General features: G+C 61.6%; 1 long non-coding RNA gene across 1 annotated transcript; it reads left to right on the plus strand.

Moving 5' to 3' along the window:
* The first annotated feature begins 265 nt into the window (after positions 1-265).
* LOC135984186 (uncharacterized) lies at positions 266-13,022 on the plus strand. Its single transcript, XR_010602079.1, has 2 exons — positions 266-1,452; positions 8,257-13,022. It is a non-coding gene; the product is annotated as an uncharacterized LOC135984186 (long non-coding RNA).
* Positions 13,023-13,687: the final 665 nt, after the last annotated feature.

A 13,687-nucleotide genomic window follows, 5' to 3' on the forward strand; every position in this document is an offset into this window, starting at 1 on the left:
CTCCCAAAATTCATCCAGGGGAAATTCAGGAAAGAAAGACTCTGTGTGGCCAGTAAAAACAACAAGGAGTCCGGTGGCACCTTAAAGACTAGCAGATTTATTTGGGCATAAGCTTTCGTGGGTAAAAAAAAAACCCACGTCTTCAGATGCCCGTGTAACAGACCAGGCAACCCCTGAAGGGGAGAGGGGGCTGGGGGGGAAATTCTTCTGCTCTTGACTCTGTTGTAGGCGCCGCTGGGCAGCTGGAAGCAGGGCCCCCGAAAGCCTTTGTTATGGCAACAATACAACGATCACGCCGTCCTGCTGACCGCAGCAGAGCGGTGGCCCTCCAGATGCTGCTGCAGCTGGGAAGAAGTGGGGCCCCAGAGCGACCCACCCTTCTCAGAGGCCATCCCCCCACACTGCGCCCAGCACAGCAGGGCCAGCCAGCTGATGGGGGAGACCCCCCCCGGGGGCGGGGCCCGCCCAGTGCCTGGCCAATGAGGAGCCCGGCGGGGGCCAGGCCGCCAATGGGAGGGGAGGAGGCAGAGGCGTGGCGCGGGCAGCCCCGCCCCGGCGCAGACAGCTGGAATTGGGGCGGGGGGCGGGAGTGGGATGAATTGTTTTTGGAGCTCGCGGCGCAGCGCCCGCCTCGCTCCGCGGAGTCTCCCCCCTCGCACCCCCGCCCTTCTGCGGCATCTGCGCGGGAGGCCGCGGGCGGGAAGGGGCCCCACGCGCGCTGGGGGGGGGGGATCGTGGGAGGCGCCGGCTGCAGAGGCCCCCGCAGCCCCGCGCTCTCCCGAGGAAGCGGCATCCGAGCCCCGCTGCACGCGCGTGGCCGTGACACGCGTGGGACCCGCCTGCAGACCAGACCTGTAGCGGGGGGGGGGGCGCCCCCGCTCGCCGTGGAAAGGAGGTGAACGCTGACCGCCCCCCCACGGCGAGGGACCCAGGAACCCCCCCCCTTGCTGTGCCGCAGCAAAGCGGGGCAGCCCGCGCCGGGGGCGAGTGGAAAGTGGTGGACGTGAAAACTCGCGTGGAATCCAGGAGCCGAGCAAAACTGCCTGGAAGTTCTGCAGCGGGAGTGGGGGGGGGGGTCCAGCCAGGGGGTCCCTCGGCTCGGCTGCCCCCCGAGGCGGGGCTGCTGGCCGGGGACACGCGTGGGAGCCCCGGCTCTGATGGGGCAGCGCCTGGCTGGCTGAGGAGGAGGAGGGGGGAGCGGGCTCCTCCTCCGGGGGGGGGTGCCCTGGCCATGGAGGCAGCGGCTAGATCGCCGCCTCTCTGGCTCCCTCCCCCGCTGCTGCTGCTCCGAAGTCTCTGCTGCGATTCCCAGCCTCTTCCCTCCGGAGCCGCCTCCTCCCCGAGGGCTCCTCTCCGCGGAGCCTGCGGGGGTCTCCCCTGGGGCCTGAGCCGCCGCTGTCTCCCGGCAGGGCTGGGGTGACCAATCCCGGAGCACCTTCCGCGCAGAGCCAGGTAATGCACCCGCTCCCTGGGCTGGAGCCGGCCAGCCGCTGTGCTCTGGCCTCCCCCTTCTTTGCATGCACGGAGGCACACGCACCCCCTTTGGATGCACGCCGACACACACGAGCACCCCTGTCCTTTGCACACGCACCCCCTTTGGATGCACACACAGACACCCCCATTCGGGATGCACACCGACACCCCCTTCCTTTGCCCACGCACCCCCCGTTTGCATGCACCCACGCTCTTGGGACGCCCGCAGACCCACAGACGCTCCCCCTCTTCGCCGGCACTGACACACGGGCTTCGATTTTGAAACCGGTTTGAGACGAGCGTTTGGTGCTGTTTTGACCCAGCAGTTAGTTTGGGGGCTGCAAGATGGGACCTCTCCAAGTTGTATTATTATTGGAAAGTTGCGTAAGGGACCCTGGGGAGCGGGTGGATGGGGTTTCCCTGCCGCTCCTGGCTCCCTCCACCCTGGCAGCGGAGCTGATGTGGTTGTTTTGCTCTCCTCCTTTTCCAGAAGTGTTTCCAGATCTGGTTGTCTGCGCCTTTGCAATAGGCTGCAGTGTCCTGCTGGGATTCGCTGAGCCTGCGCCACAGGTGCCCGGTTGCTCTTCTCTGTTCAGAGGTGCAGCTGGCTGACCCCAAAGGCCTCTGGGGCGGCATCGGCCCGACGGGGAGGGGTGTCGGGGTGGGCGCTGTCGCTGGGTTGTCAGGACGCTCTAACAGGCCAGGCGCTGCTGCCATCTTCACTACAGAGCCTGTCCAACTGCAGCGTTCAGGGGCAAAGGGGAGGTGGAAGAGACCTCAGCAGAGTCAGATGTTGGAGCGTCAGAGGGCCCCAAACAGGCTGCAGATGGAGAACCCAAGGGGCGTTCCCGCCCCCAGCTTTCCCGGGGCCTTGTCCTGGAAGCCGCTCCCATTGGGGTTCTCCGTTGGGGGCACTCGGCACCTCCCACGCTCTGCCCCGGGGACTTGCTGTATTGTCGGCAAGTTCTGTGCACCCACCGCTAAGGGCGTGGGACGTGCTGCGTTGAGCAGGCTGTCTAGTCTGTCTAATGCCCAGGCTGTGACGGTTCAGAGGAAGGCGACTCTCCCACCCCTGACGGTGCCCTTAGCTGGGTATGGGCGTGAGCGGCGCTGGGTGGGAACAGAAGGTCGGGCTGAGCCCTGTCGCTCAGTTTACCTCTTTGGGTAACTCCGGTGTTATTGAGTGCCAGCCCCAGAGTGCCGGCCTCGGAGACTCTTGCAGCATGAACACCCCTGGCAAGGGAGCGTCCCCCTTTCCTGTGTGTTAAATGTGCTGCCGGTGCAGAGCCCCTGGTTATGGGACGCTGGAAAGTGACTGCTCAGGTTTCCGCCCCCCCCGTGGCATCTTTGTTTGGGGAGTGTGGGGGAATGACCCCCACCCATCCCCTTCCCCACCTCCTTCCTTCCCCACAAGGAGTTTTCAGGGGCAGCTTGCTACTCTCTGGTTTGGGCTGGGAGGGGCAGCAGGAAGCCCTTAAAGCGTGACGGGAGGTGGGCGCATCTCATCAAACACACAGAGCCAAATTCATCCCTGCTGTAACGCCCTGCTGGCACCTCACCAGGGATGATTTGGCCTGCTCGGGTTATATGAGGTTGAGATTGTGAATGATCTGCTTTGGGTCCTGCTGCATCCTCTGAAACCCTGGGGGAATCGCTTATCTTCCCGTTGTTGCAGTAGGAGGCTGGGATATGGTGGGAAAAGGCAGAAGGTGGCTAAGGGCTCACGTACCCCACTCCATGATTACAGTGGCAAAGAATAAGTGCCATAGATTCCTCCCATTATAAGCGTCCTGCCAGGCACTAGGAATTAATTCCAGATCATGTTGGTCACTCTCAGAGCAAATGCCCATGCAGAAAGTTTTATATGTACAGGGCGGGGGGTCCCTGCCCTTCTCGGTAGGGCTGGGCACTAAATGCTGTCCCGTCCGATGAAATTTCCATGATTTAAAAAAAAAAAAAATCCAATGCCAAACTGACGAGAAGTCGAAATCTCAGAAATTTTCACGAGCCGATAAGCCAAACATTTTTTTTCAGATCAGGTCAATTGAAACATTGTGTTTTGAGGTGGACTTTCTTATTTTGAAAAACTTTTTAAAAGTATAAACTAACCCTAACCCGAAAGGCCATTTCAGACGGAGAAAGGAAACGTTGTGGAATTTCTAAACGTGGATATTTCCCAACCACCTCCAATTCTCTGGTCCTTAGCCCCAAATTTAGGAATTTTTTTTAAGAGCAAAAAACTTGTTTCTACTCTTAGTTCCAGTGATAACGTCTTAAAAAAACCAGAACAAACTCGTCCGTGGTGCTGGGGCATTTGCACCCCAGGCTGGTGCTGGGGCATGAGCAAACTGAAGGTGAAATTGTTACCTGGTCAAACTGACTCTTCAGAGGACCTGGTGGGGCTAGGTCTGTTATCCAAACTACGAGAGGCAGAAAATACAACAGCATAAAAAGCAGAGAGGGGGTTCGATTTGCTTAAACGTCCCATTTTTAATCACCCGGAGCTGTGTTAGCAACAAGAAGGAAGGAAATGTGTGCTTTGATGTGTAGTCAGAGACGCTGGATGCTGGCCCTGGCCCTTGAAGAATGCACACGCCGCACTTGGCCGGCGGCCCTTTAAGATTTCACACACCACGCTGTGTTCCACGTGAGTGGAGAAATTGTTCCTTGGCTTCGGATGAGGGAGAGGAGCGTTGGGCTGCCCCCTCCCCTCCCCGCTGCGGGCGCCCTGCGAGGCCGAAGTACTGCAGCGGGCAGCTTGACCCTTTGACTCCGGAGTTTGTGTTGCTGGCCCCGGACGGAGCCCAGGGATCATTTCAGAGCGGAATGAGCTTGACGTTTCTGTGGGGCGGGAGGTGGCGCGATGGCCTTGCCGGGGCAGAGGGAGCTGGGTGGGGGTGGGAGGGAGCCGGGGCTATTCCAAGCCAGCCGCGGGTGAGGGAGCTCTGCTCTGCAGCCTGGGAACGGGGGTTTGCTTACGTAAGGAGGCTGGCAGTGGGTTACTGCAGGTCGAGTAGCTGTGGTGGGAAAGGAGGCAGTTCCAAGATGCTTCCTCATTGTGCATGCAACACCGGAGCGGAGTTCGGTCCTGCTCTCCCTCCCTTTCCCATCGGTGCTGGCCTGGGATGTAGTGTCTGTGCAGACACCCCTGTCCTGTGCCCTCTTACTGCCCTGGACAGGACAGCTCCACGCCCTCCCAGATCTCCCCGCTGGGGGAACGTTTCCAGAGTGTCACCTGAAACGTCCCGGCCGGGGCTCAGTTTCCCCCCCAATACTCCAAGTTCTGGACAGTTGCCTCCTCTCTGTGGTGGGGCAGGGAGCACAGTGGGCAGCCTGAGCTCGGCCACACAGGCTTTGACTGATGTGTTGCAGGGATTCCAGTTCTCCTGCCCCCACGGTATCTGTGTGTAGGGATGGTTCCCAGCTGAGAGCAGCCCCTCGGGATTCCCCTCGGTCTAGCCAGGGGGAGGCATCTCTCTGGTTCTGGCAGAGCTCCTCTCTCCAGACCTCGAAGGGCTGTTTGAGTCTAGCATGCACCTACGTGGGGAGCTGTCCCGTCCAGCTCTGCAAGGCTCCAAGGACACTCAGCACTTCCCAGGAGGCACTCGGCACCCTGTAGGATTAGGCCTGTGCCGCTGCGAGAGGAACAGAGACTGGATTGTGTGGCACCGCGCAGGACTCCCATGGTAACATGAAAAGGCTCCTCTGATGAATGACCGCAGTGCCCCGAGGTTTCCTGGGCGATTGCAGTGAACTCTCAAATATTCCCCCTGTCGCTCTGGGCAGAACCTCCGGCTGAGGCTTTCAGCAGCTGAGCTAATGAATCCGGCATAAGTCACTTCTGCCTGTCCCAGCTCACGGGGATGGATTTAAACAACAGACCGTCTGTTTCACGTGGACTTAGTGCTGGGCAAAGGCTGTTGGATTGGAGACAGAGCACAGGAACTGCCAGACTGGCTCAGACCCCTGGTCCATCTAGCCTTGTGTCCTGTCTCTGGCCGTGGCCAGCAGCAGGTGCTTCAGAGGAAGGTGTAGGTACCCCACGGTAGCAGACGTGTAGGGCCCTACCAAATTCACCACCCATTCTGGTCAATTTCACGGTTGTAGGATTTTAAAAATAGTTTCACAGTTTCAGAGGTTTACATCTGAAATTTCATGGTGTTGCAACTGTGGGGATCACGAGCCAAAAGGGGGTTGTGGGGTGTGTGTGTGGGGAGGGTGTGTGTGGGGGAGGGTTGTGGGATCATCACCCTTATTTCTGCGCTGCTGCTGGCAGGGGCACTGTCTTCAGAGCTGGGCAGCCGGAGATCAGCGGTTGCTGGCCGGGCGCCCAGCTCTAAAATCAGCACCACCGCCAGCAGCAGTGCAGAAGTGAGGGTCACAGGGATGGGAGGGTGAGTTACCATCTGTCCCGGTTTTCCCAGCACCCTCCTGCCCAGGTCAGGGGCTGACAGCTGGGGCCGCGGCCTCTGTGCCCGGGTCAGGGGCTGACAGCCACCATCGCTTCGGTGCTGCCTCCAGAGCTGGGCTCCCAGCCAGCAGCCGCGGAGCTTCCTGTAACTGGGTGAGGTTCCCGGAGGTGGGTCTGACCCAGCTCCAGGAGTGGCCCCTGCAGGGGAAGAGGGAGTCCTGACCCTCCCCAGCCCGCGCTAGGACTAGCCGCTGGAGCCGGGTGCACAGTAGGAGCCCTGGCTGGGGCACCCCCAGCCCTGACCCTCCCCTACAATAGCCACATTTCACGGGGAGCTCAGATGTCATGGTCCGCCTGTGATGCGTTTTTCACGGCTGTGAATTTGGTAGGGCCCAACAGATGTGAGATCATCTGCCCCCTTACAGGTCTCAGCTTGGTCTTTCATCGTTCGACATCGGCCAGCTTCCTGAAGTGCGAGGTTTAATCTCCCTTCCAAAATGTTTGGTGTCAACAGGGATCGCTCAGGGAGTGGCAGCACGAGTCCCCCTTTCATGTGCTTTCCCACCAGTGTGCTTCACCCCTGAACTACAAATTTTCCCACTTCAGTTCAGTCTCTTTCCTCCGTGCAGTCCTTGGCCTCCTTCCTGCATCGACACGGGGGCTGGTTAGGGCCAGCTATGGCGGCAGGTTTTGTTAGGGACGTGTCCGTGTGAACTCAGAGGATACCCACCCAAATCAGTTTAAACGAGGGCTACCGAACAGCTTCTGTAACTGCTTCTGGGTCCCTGTGACCAGGATGGCCCTATGCCCCATTTCCAGCCCCATGGTCAATCCCATGCAGCCAAGCCAGGGGAGGGCAGAGCGTGAGGAGCAGATGGGAAGCGTTTCAGTGGAGACATGTTCAGTATAGGGTCTCTGCAGAGCAGGGCGGAGGCCCCTGGAATATGCCTTTCTCCCCATTCTGCTGGGTGTATGTAACCGTCCCTGTGGTTTAGCCCATGTCTTTGGCTGGCCGCGTTTGGGGAGATGACTTTATCCCAGGGCGGGCAAATGTTTTGGCCTGAGGGCCACATTGGAGAATAGAAATTGTATGGTGGGCCATGAATGCTCACAGAATTGGAGTTGGGGTGCGGGAAGGGGTGAAGGATCTGGTTGGGGGTGTGGGCTCTGGGGTGGGGCTGGGGCTGGGGAGTTTGGGGTGTAGGAGGGTGTTCTGAGCTGAGACCAAGGGGTTCGGAGGGTGGAGGGGGATCAGGGCTGGGACAGGGGATGCGGGAAGGGGTGCAAGTTCCGGCTGGGGGTGCAGGCTCTGGGGTGGGGCTGGAGATGAGAGGTTTGGAGTGCAGGAGGGTGCTTCGGGCTGGGATCGAGGGGTTTGGAGAGTGGGAGGGGGATCAGGGCTGGGGAAGGGGGTTGGGGCATGGGGAGAGGCTCAGGGGGTGCAGGCTCCGAGCAGCGCTTACCTCAAGCGGCTCCAGCAAGCAGTGGCATGTCCCTTCTCCAGCTCCTATGTGGAGGCGTGGCCAGGCGGCTCTGTGTGCTGCCCCATCTGTAGGCACCGCCCCTGCAGCTCCCATTGGACCATATAGGAGCCGGAGCAGGGCCATGCTGCGGCTTCCGGGAGCCACATGGTGCAGCCCCTGACCCAGTGCCCCGGCCAGAGTGCCAGAGCAGGACCGAGCCGCATGGTGCAGCTCGTGTGCCCTGCCCGCGGGCCGTAGTTTGCCCACCCCTGCGTTATCCTGTTTGGCAACATCTCACTCTGTCCTCCTTCCCTGCCCCTCCAAATACCCCCTGCTCACTGACCTGCCTTGGAAGTAATGAAAATTGCGTTAGCCTCCTGCTGCAGCCACTGGCTATGGCAGTGCCGGCTGCGTGGGCTGGCTCAGCTCCCCAGAGAGAGCGCGACCTCTGCTCGCCCCACCAGGGCGCGCGGCAGGATGAGGCACGTGTGCCCCCAGCGTGCGGGGATCAGTCGGAGAGGTGAGACCTGGGAGGAGCTCCAGCGACCTGGCTGTCTTCAGGGTGCCGATGCGCCTGATTGACGGGGGACACTGCTGTGGTGAGGCCAGGGCTATGAGCCACTGGGGTATTACCACCGCTCCCCTGGGGGGAATGAGGGCGAGCTGGAGGGGCGGGCTCCAGGGCCTGCCTCCCCTTGAGAATTAATGTTGGTGCCCGGTGCCAGGTTGGCACCTGTTCACCCCCAGAGCCAGGTGCATTCAAGAGCCAGCAGGGCCGGCTGTGGTGGTGGGTGCTGTCGCCGTGGGGCTCTGCAGGGTGCTAGCCTGACTTCCGCCAGTGCACGTCATCCAGTGAGCCAAGCATCACTTGCCCAGTTAATGACACTCTCCTTGTCTTTACCGTCCCAGGCGCGTGGGTGAGACATCGGGACACGACTCCCTCCTCGGCGTCACAGCCGGGACCGAAGCTGCTGGAGACGGGACGGTGGAAGTCCTGGGAGAACCGGCCATGACTGTCCTCCAGCTCAGGGAGCGGCTGGGGAGCAACAGCAGCCGACGTCCTGCCCCGCTGCAGAGGCTAGAGCTCCGTGGCTGCCGCGCCTCCTGATCTGGGCCGCTCTTCTCCGCTCCCAGGTCTCTGGGACTCGGCACCATCCGACACAAGAGCGTAGCAGAGATCCCGCCGTTGCCACCACCTGCGGCCCTAGTGCGAGCGGATCGCTGGGGAAGCGGGGGGGCAGCGCCGTATCACACGTCATGGTGAAGGAGAGGGTGGTTGGGCTCTAAAGCAGCCCCCCACTGGGAGGAGACAGAGATTGGCTACGCCCTCCTCATCCCCCCACCAGGGGAAAGCTCCTCTCCAGGCGACGCCCCCCTGCTAACCTCCTCTGGAATGAGCGAGACTTGGGATTTAGGGCAGAAAACATCCGGGGCTTGCCTGGAGCCGGGGTTTCAAGACCACTTCTAGACCCAGCCGTTCACCTCCTCCCCTGCCAATGCATTTGGGGTGGGCACAGCCGTCTCCGTCGTTGGGCCAGGGGTCTCTCCCAGATCAGGCAGAGGCCCCGGGGTCGATGGGCAGAAGGGAGGCCTGCCTTTCCCAGGGGAGTGAGCAGCCTCTCCCTTGACTGCCTCCCCGGGGAGCGGCGATGGGGTCAGGGCTGTCCACCGGAGCAGTAGTTGCGATTTCCTTTAACTGCGTCATCGCTTTGCTGGTCCTTATCCTCTTCCTGATCCTGTGCAAGGCCTGCAGGACCCCGTCCTGCCCCAAGAAGAGCCCGGACACGGACGAGACGAAGAACGAGGAGAAATACCTGCTCCAGCCTTGAGTCTCTCCACGTCCCGGGACAGCTAGGGTGCGGAGGAAGGATTGATGGCTAGTCCCCTGGGCTCTCTCCACCACCTAGCTTCAACGCCAGACCCCACAGAGCCCCCCGGGCCTGCGTTCAGGAAGCTGCTTGTCCTGCCTTGGACTTGACCGAGGAGTTTGAGCGGCCAGGCCGGCCGGCATCGGTTCCCTCACAGCAGCCCCCCGAGGGAGAAGGGAGTGTGAGTGTGTCGGGGTGGTGGCTGCCCTGATGAGGGGGCTCTGCCGAACGGACGCTCAAGGGGAAGTGACTCCAAATGAAGAGAAGACTGAGCGGGGCTCGGGAGGGAGTGTGGGAGGCAGGCTGGGCCTTTCACCAAAGGACTCGCGCGCTCGGGGCCCCTCTGCCTCAGGGCCGGCTGGACTCTGGCCTTGTTGTGGCTGGAGGAGCCCCTCCCAAAGGGCTAGTGAGGCTGCACCAAGGAGTCCTCGTTCATGGGGGTCTTCCAGCCCCTCCCATTGCACTGCCTGGGTTGCAAACTGCCCCGATGGGCGGGGGCACTGGCAGGCGATCCTCCATGGCAGGACGCGCCCCTGGGCGAGCAGGCTGTCTCCAAAGCCTCATCTACCTGGGAGGAGTGTTTCCTTGGGGTGGCGTCCTCTGAGGCGCTAGCAGGGACCAGCCGTAAGGCCTGGCTTTCCCAGCCCATGCGGCACAGCGAACCGGACGCCGTCACCAGTGTGAATGCCACACTAAACAGCCCCAGAGTCTGTGCGCTGACAAACCCTGCGTGGGCGGCCAGCCGGCAGCTCACGGTCGTTAAATATAGACGAGGGAGCTGGATGGGTTTGTTCAGGGCTTCGCCTGGCTCGAGAGCGCTCTGGAGTCAGACGGTTTGGGCACGATCCCCAAAGCTATTCAGGTGCCTAATTCCCACTGAAATCAAGGGGATGCTGGAGCTGGGGAGAGCTGCTGGCCCCTTCCCACACCCCACTCTCCTCGGGGCCGGAGGCAGCCCCTGTGTCACGGAGCAGCCTGCTCAGCTGTGTCCATCCCATCCCGTCTCTCAGCCCACGGAGCCAGGCACACCCAGTTACCAGCCACAGCAGGGGTGTCTCTTCCAGCCCAATGCGCTCGCACTCAAGCACCCACGGGCTCTGTGCAGCCAGGGCGGCTCTAGGCACCAGCGAACCAAGCACGTGCTTGGGGCAGCACATTTTCAGGGGCAGCATTCCGGCCATCTTTTCTTTTCTTTTCTTTTCTTTTCTTTTCTTTTCTTTTCTTTTCTTTTTTTTTTTTTTTTGCTTCGGGCGGCAAAAGCCTAGAGCCGGCCCTGGCAGCAGCAGCGCATCGTGCGTGGGGGGCGCCCTGGAGCCACTGTAGTTCGTGCTGCGGGGGAGCAGTGCCCACACCTTGTGGCTGGGCCGGGCAGGCTCCGAGCGGGGGACACTCGGGCTGGGGGCCACCCCGCAGGGCGCACGGAGCCACCCGCAGGTGCCGCAGGGCGGCTGCCCCCCAGCGCCACAGCCGGGGCTGGGCGAAGCGGCCCGAGCCGCCCAGGGACTGAGGCAGGGTGGCTAGAAGCAGTAGGGCCATAGAGGGCAGGGCGCTGCTGTGCGGGGCCCGCGTCCCACTCTCCGGGGCTCCGCTCCCTCTGGGGCTGCCCTGCCCCGGCTCCTCAGGTCCCTGCCAGGCGGTCCTCCCGGCTCTGCCCTCCTGGGTCCCGGCCGGTCCTGGAGGCGGGAGCCCTGGCTGGAGGGACCCTGGGCTGAGGTGCGGCCCGGGAGCCCTGCTGCGAGGGGGGAGCGGGCGGAGTCAGCACTGGTGGCGGGGGGAAGCCCAGGGCTGGAGTGGCAGAGGGTGCGGGGGGGGGGGGGAAGAGCACAGTGCTGGGGCAGCAGGTGGTGCGGGTGGGGGGGAAGAGAGAGCCCAGGGCTGGGGCGGCAGGGGGTGCAGGTGGGGGAGGGCACTGGTGGTGGTGGGGGGTTGAGAGCCCAGGGCTGGGGTGGAGGGCAGCAAAAAACCTAGAGCCGGCCCTGTGAGCAGGCCGGGAGTTGGGCAAGCCCAGCCTGCGTCTCCCGTCTCTCCTTGTTACAGTTCTGCCATCTGCACCGAACGCCATGAACTTAGCCCCTGCCCTGCTGACAGACTCGCGTGGTTTGGCTGTTCCTAGCTGCTCCCTCGCGGCAATGACAGTCCAGGAGGGAGGGGGAAAGCTGGCCAGGTGGCTGGGAGGAGAAGGGTGCCCCCTTTGTAGTCCATGTGGAGGGCCAGGCCTGCTCTCGCCCAGCGAGCTGCACCGAGTAGCTGCAGCGCCTGTGCGGTCGGACAAAGGCGATGAGGATTTCTGCCATGGGGATAGCTGTGAGCCTTAGTGGTGCTGGTGCCCCCTGCCCTGGGGTCCCTGTGCCCCCTGCCCTTGTCCTCCCTTTGGGTAAAAGTCCCAGCGTTGCTGGGAGCAGAGCTGCTGGCTGCCAGGGCATTGCTGCTGGGCGGCTTTAGGCTGCTGCGGTCAGCGACCTTTTTGGAGCACACGGCTCCTTTTTCCCCTGTCTCGGCCCTTCTGCCCCCTCCGGAGGGTTGTACCCTCAGCCCCATAGCAGATTCTCCTTAACAGCTGAGGTGTCACTGCCTAGAACCAATTCCACGCTCGCTGGGGTCCGGGTTTCCCCGCAGCCCTCGGTCCTAGTGAGGTTTGCTGCAGCCTCTGAGCCTGGCTTTTTATCAGCACTCGCTGGGCTCCTGCGGTGTATTCCCACCTGAGGTCAGGCCCCAGGGGCTGTGACATCACACTCGTCGCCTTGCCAGCCCGCTGTGATGTCACGCTCAGGTGTTAGGGTTACAGCAATTCAATAGAAAGAGTGAACTTTTGAAAGGGGAGCGTGTCCCTGCCCCGGTCCGGCCAGCAGCCAGGCTGCAGCTGGAGCGTTTACCAGGTGCTTTGTATCTGGCCAGGCCTGGCCCGTCCAGTTGAACAGTGATGTTGTCCCTGTGTCTCTGAACCATCCAGCTGCACTTGGAGGGGCCGGCACTGTGCAGCTGCACAACCGATCTGACCAGCTGGCTGTCCGGCAATCCCGTTGTCTCTGGCACGCTCAGCAGCTGGGGGCTCCCTGGGCACACATGAAATGTTGGGCAGGGATCAGCCCAGCAGTTCACCATGGGCCTGTCATCAGAGCATCCCACCCGGCCGGTGGCAGCTTAAGCCACGTCAGCTAGAGGTGCAGTGCTGCTTTCTACCGGGGCGGGCACGGGGAGCACACGGGCACTGCAGTCCCGAGAGACCTAGGAGAATAAGGGACAGGATCTTCCAACCCAACTCAATTCAGGCAGCAGCCAGTACTGATGCTAAGGGGTGACGAACGGAATTCCCAGCAAAGCAGTCCCTGCCGTCCGGCACCTAACCATCTTGCTGATTACAGGCAATTGCCCCTGAGAGCATCAGCGTTCACAGGCCAGCGCAGCCCCCCCAGTGCCCACCCCCGTCCATCCCTCACTTAGCACTGTGCATTATCAGAGCCTCAGTAAATCACCTGCAGCCAAGTTTACAGCCAAGCAATAGGTAGATGCTCATCAGACAAAGGCCTTCGCAGGGGTCTTTGGTGCAGTCATCAACTCGTCTCCCCTTTCCCCCGAGCCAGCACAGCTGTTGCAATAAGTGCGTGTGTGTCGGGTCTGGGTTGCCAGCAGGGGCCCCTGGGCTGGATCTGTGCTCCGCACCCAGGTGGCTTTTGTTCTTTCACTTGCGAAGGGGCAGCGTGACTATGTTTCCTTTTGGCTTCTCATGGTAATGACGCGCCGTCAGGTGTAATGTCCTTTGCGGTTGTGTTTTTACTAGACTAATAAAACTAGCATAGTAAATAGGAAGCTGCTTTGATTTTTGTCACTGAGCCAGATGAAATCCAGGGCCAGATTTCCAGGGGAACGTGCGCCCGAGCTCTGCAGGCAGAGGGTACAGGGCGAGGCAGGGGCATCGAGTGGTAAGCGCATGGGGTTGGGGTTGTGGATGCATGGCTTGGGCTACGCACATTGCTCGCACTGCCAGGCTCACATATTACACACTCCAGGAGGAATGTGATTCTAGTTACCACCGATGGAGCAAGGCTCATCTCCCTACCTTCCATCCCAGGCTGCGGTCCCAATAGCGTGACCAGATCGCGAGCGGGGGTGAGGGGCTGGGAGAGCCACAGGTGCACAGCCCTGAGTGGAGCCATGAGAGGGGGCGCACCGCCCGAGGAAGCTGCAAGAGGGGTGTACGGCCCCTGCTGCAGCCCGCACCACAAGCCATGGGGCCAGGACTCAAGGACTCATGGCCCCAGCTCCAGCCCCCGGCTGAAGCCGCAGGACAGGGGCGCAGGATCCTGGTTGCAAAGTCAGACCCAGTTGCAGGGCAGGGGAGCGAAGGGTCCCTGTTCTAGTCCTGGCTCCAGCCCCAGCCGCAGTCACAGAGGGGAGGCCCCCAGTCCTGCCTTCAGATGTCAGTGGCTGAAGCTGGGGCTGAAGCAAACCAAGTCACAGAGGTCTGGCATCAG

Source organism: Chrysemys picta, chromosome 6 (assembly GCF_011386835.1).
Source record: "Chrysemys picta bellii isolate R12L10 chromosome 6, ASM1138683v2, whole genome shotgun sequence".
Taxonomy (NCBI): domain Eukaryota; kingdom Metazoa; phylum Chordata; order Testudines; family Emydidae; genus Chrysemys; species Chrysemys picta.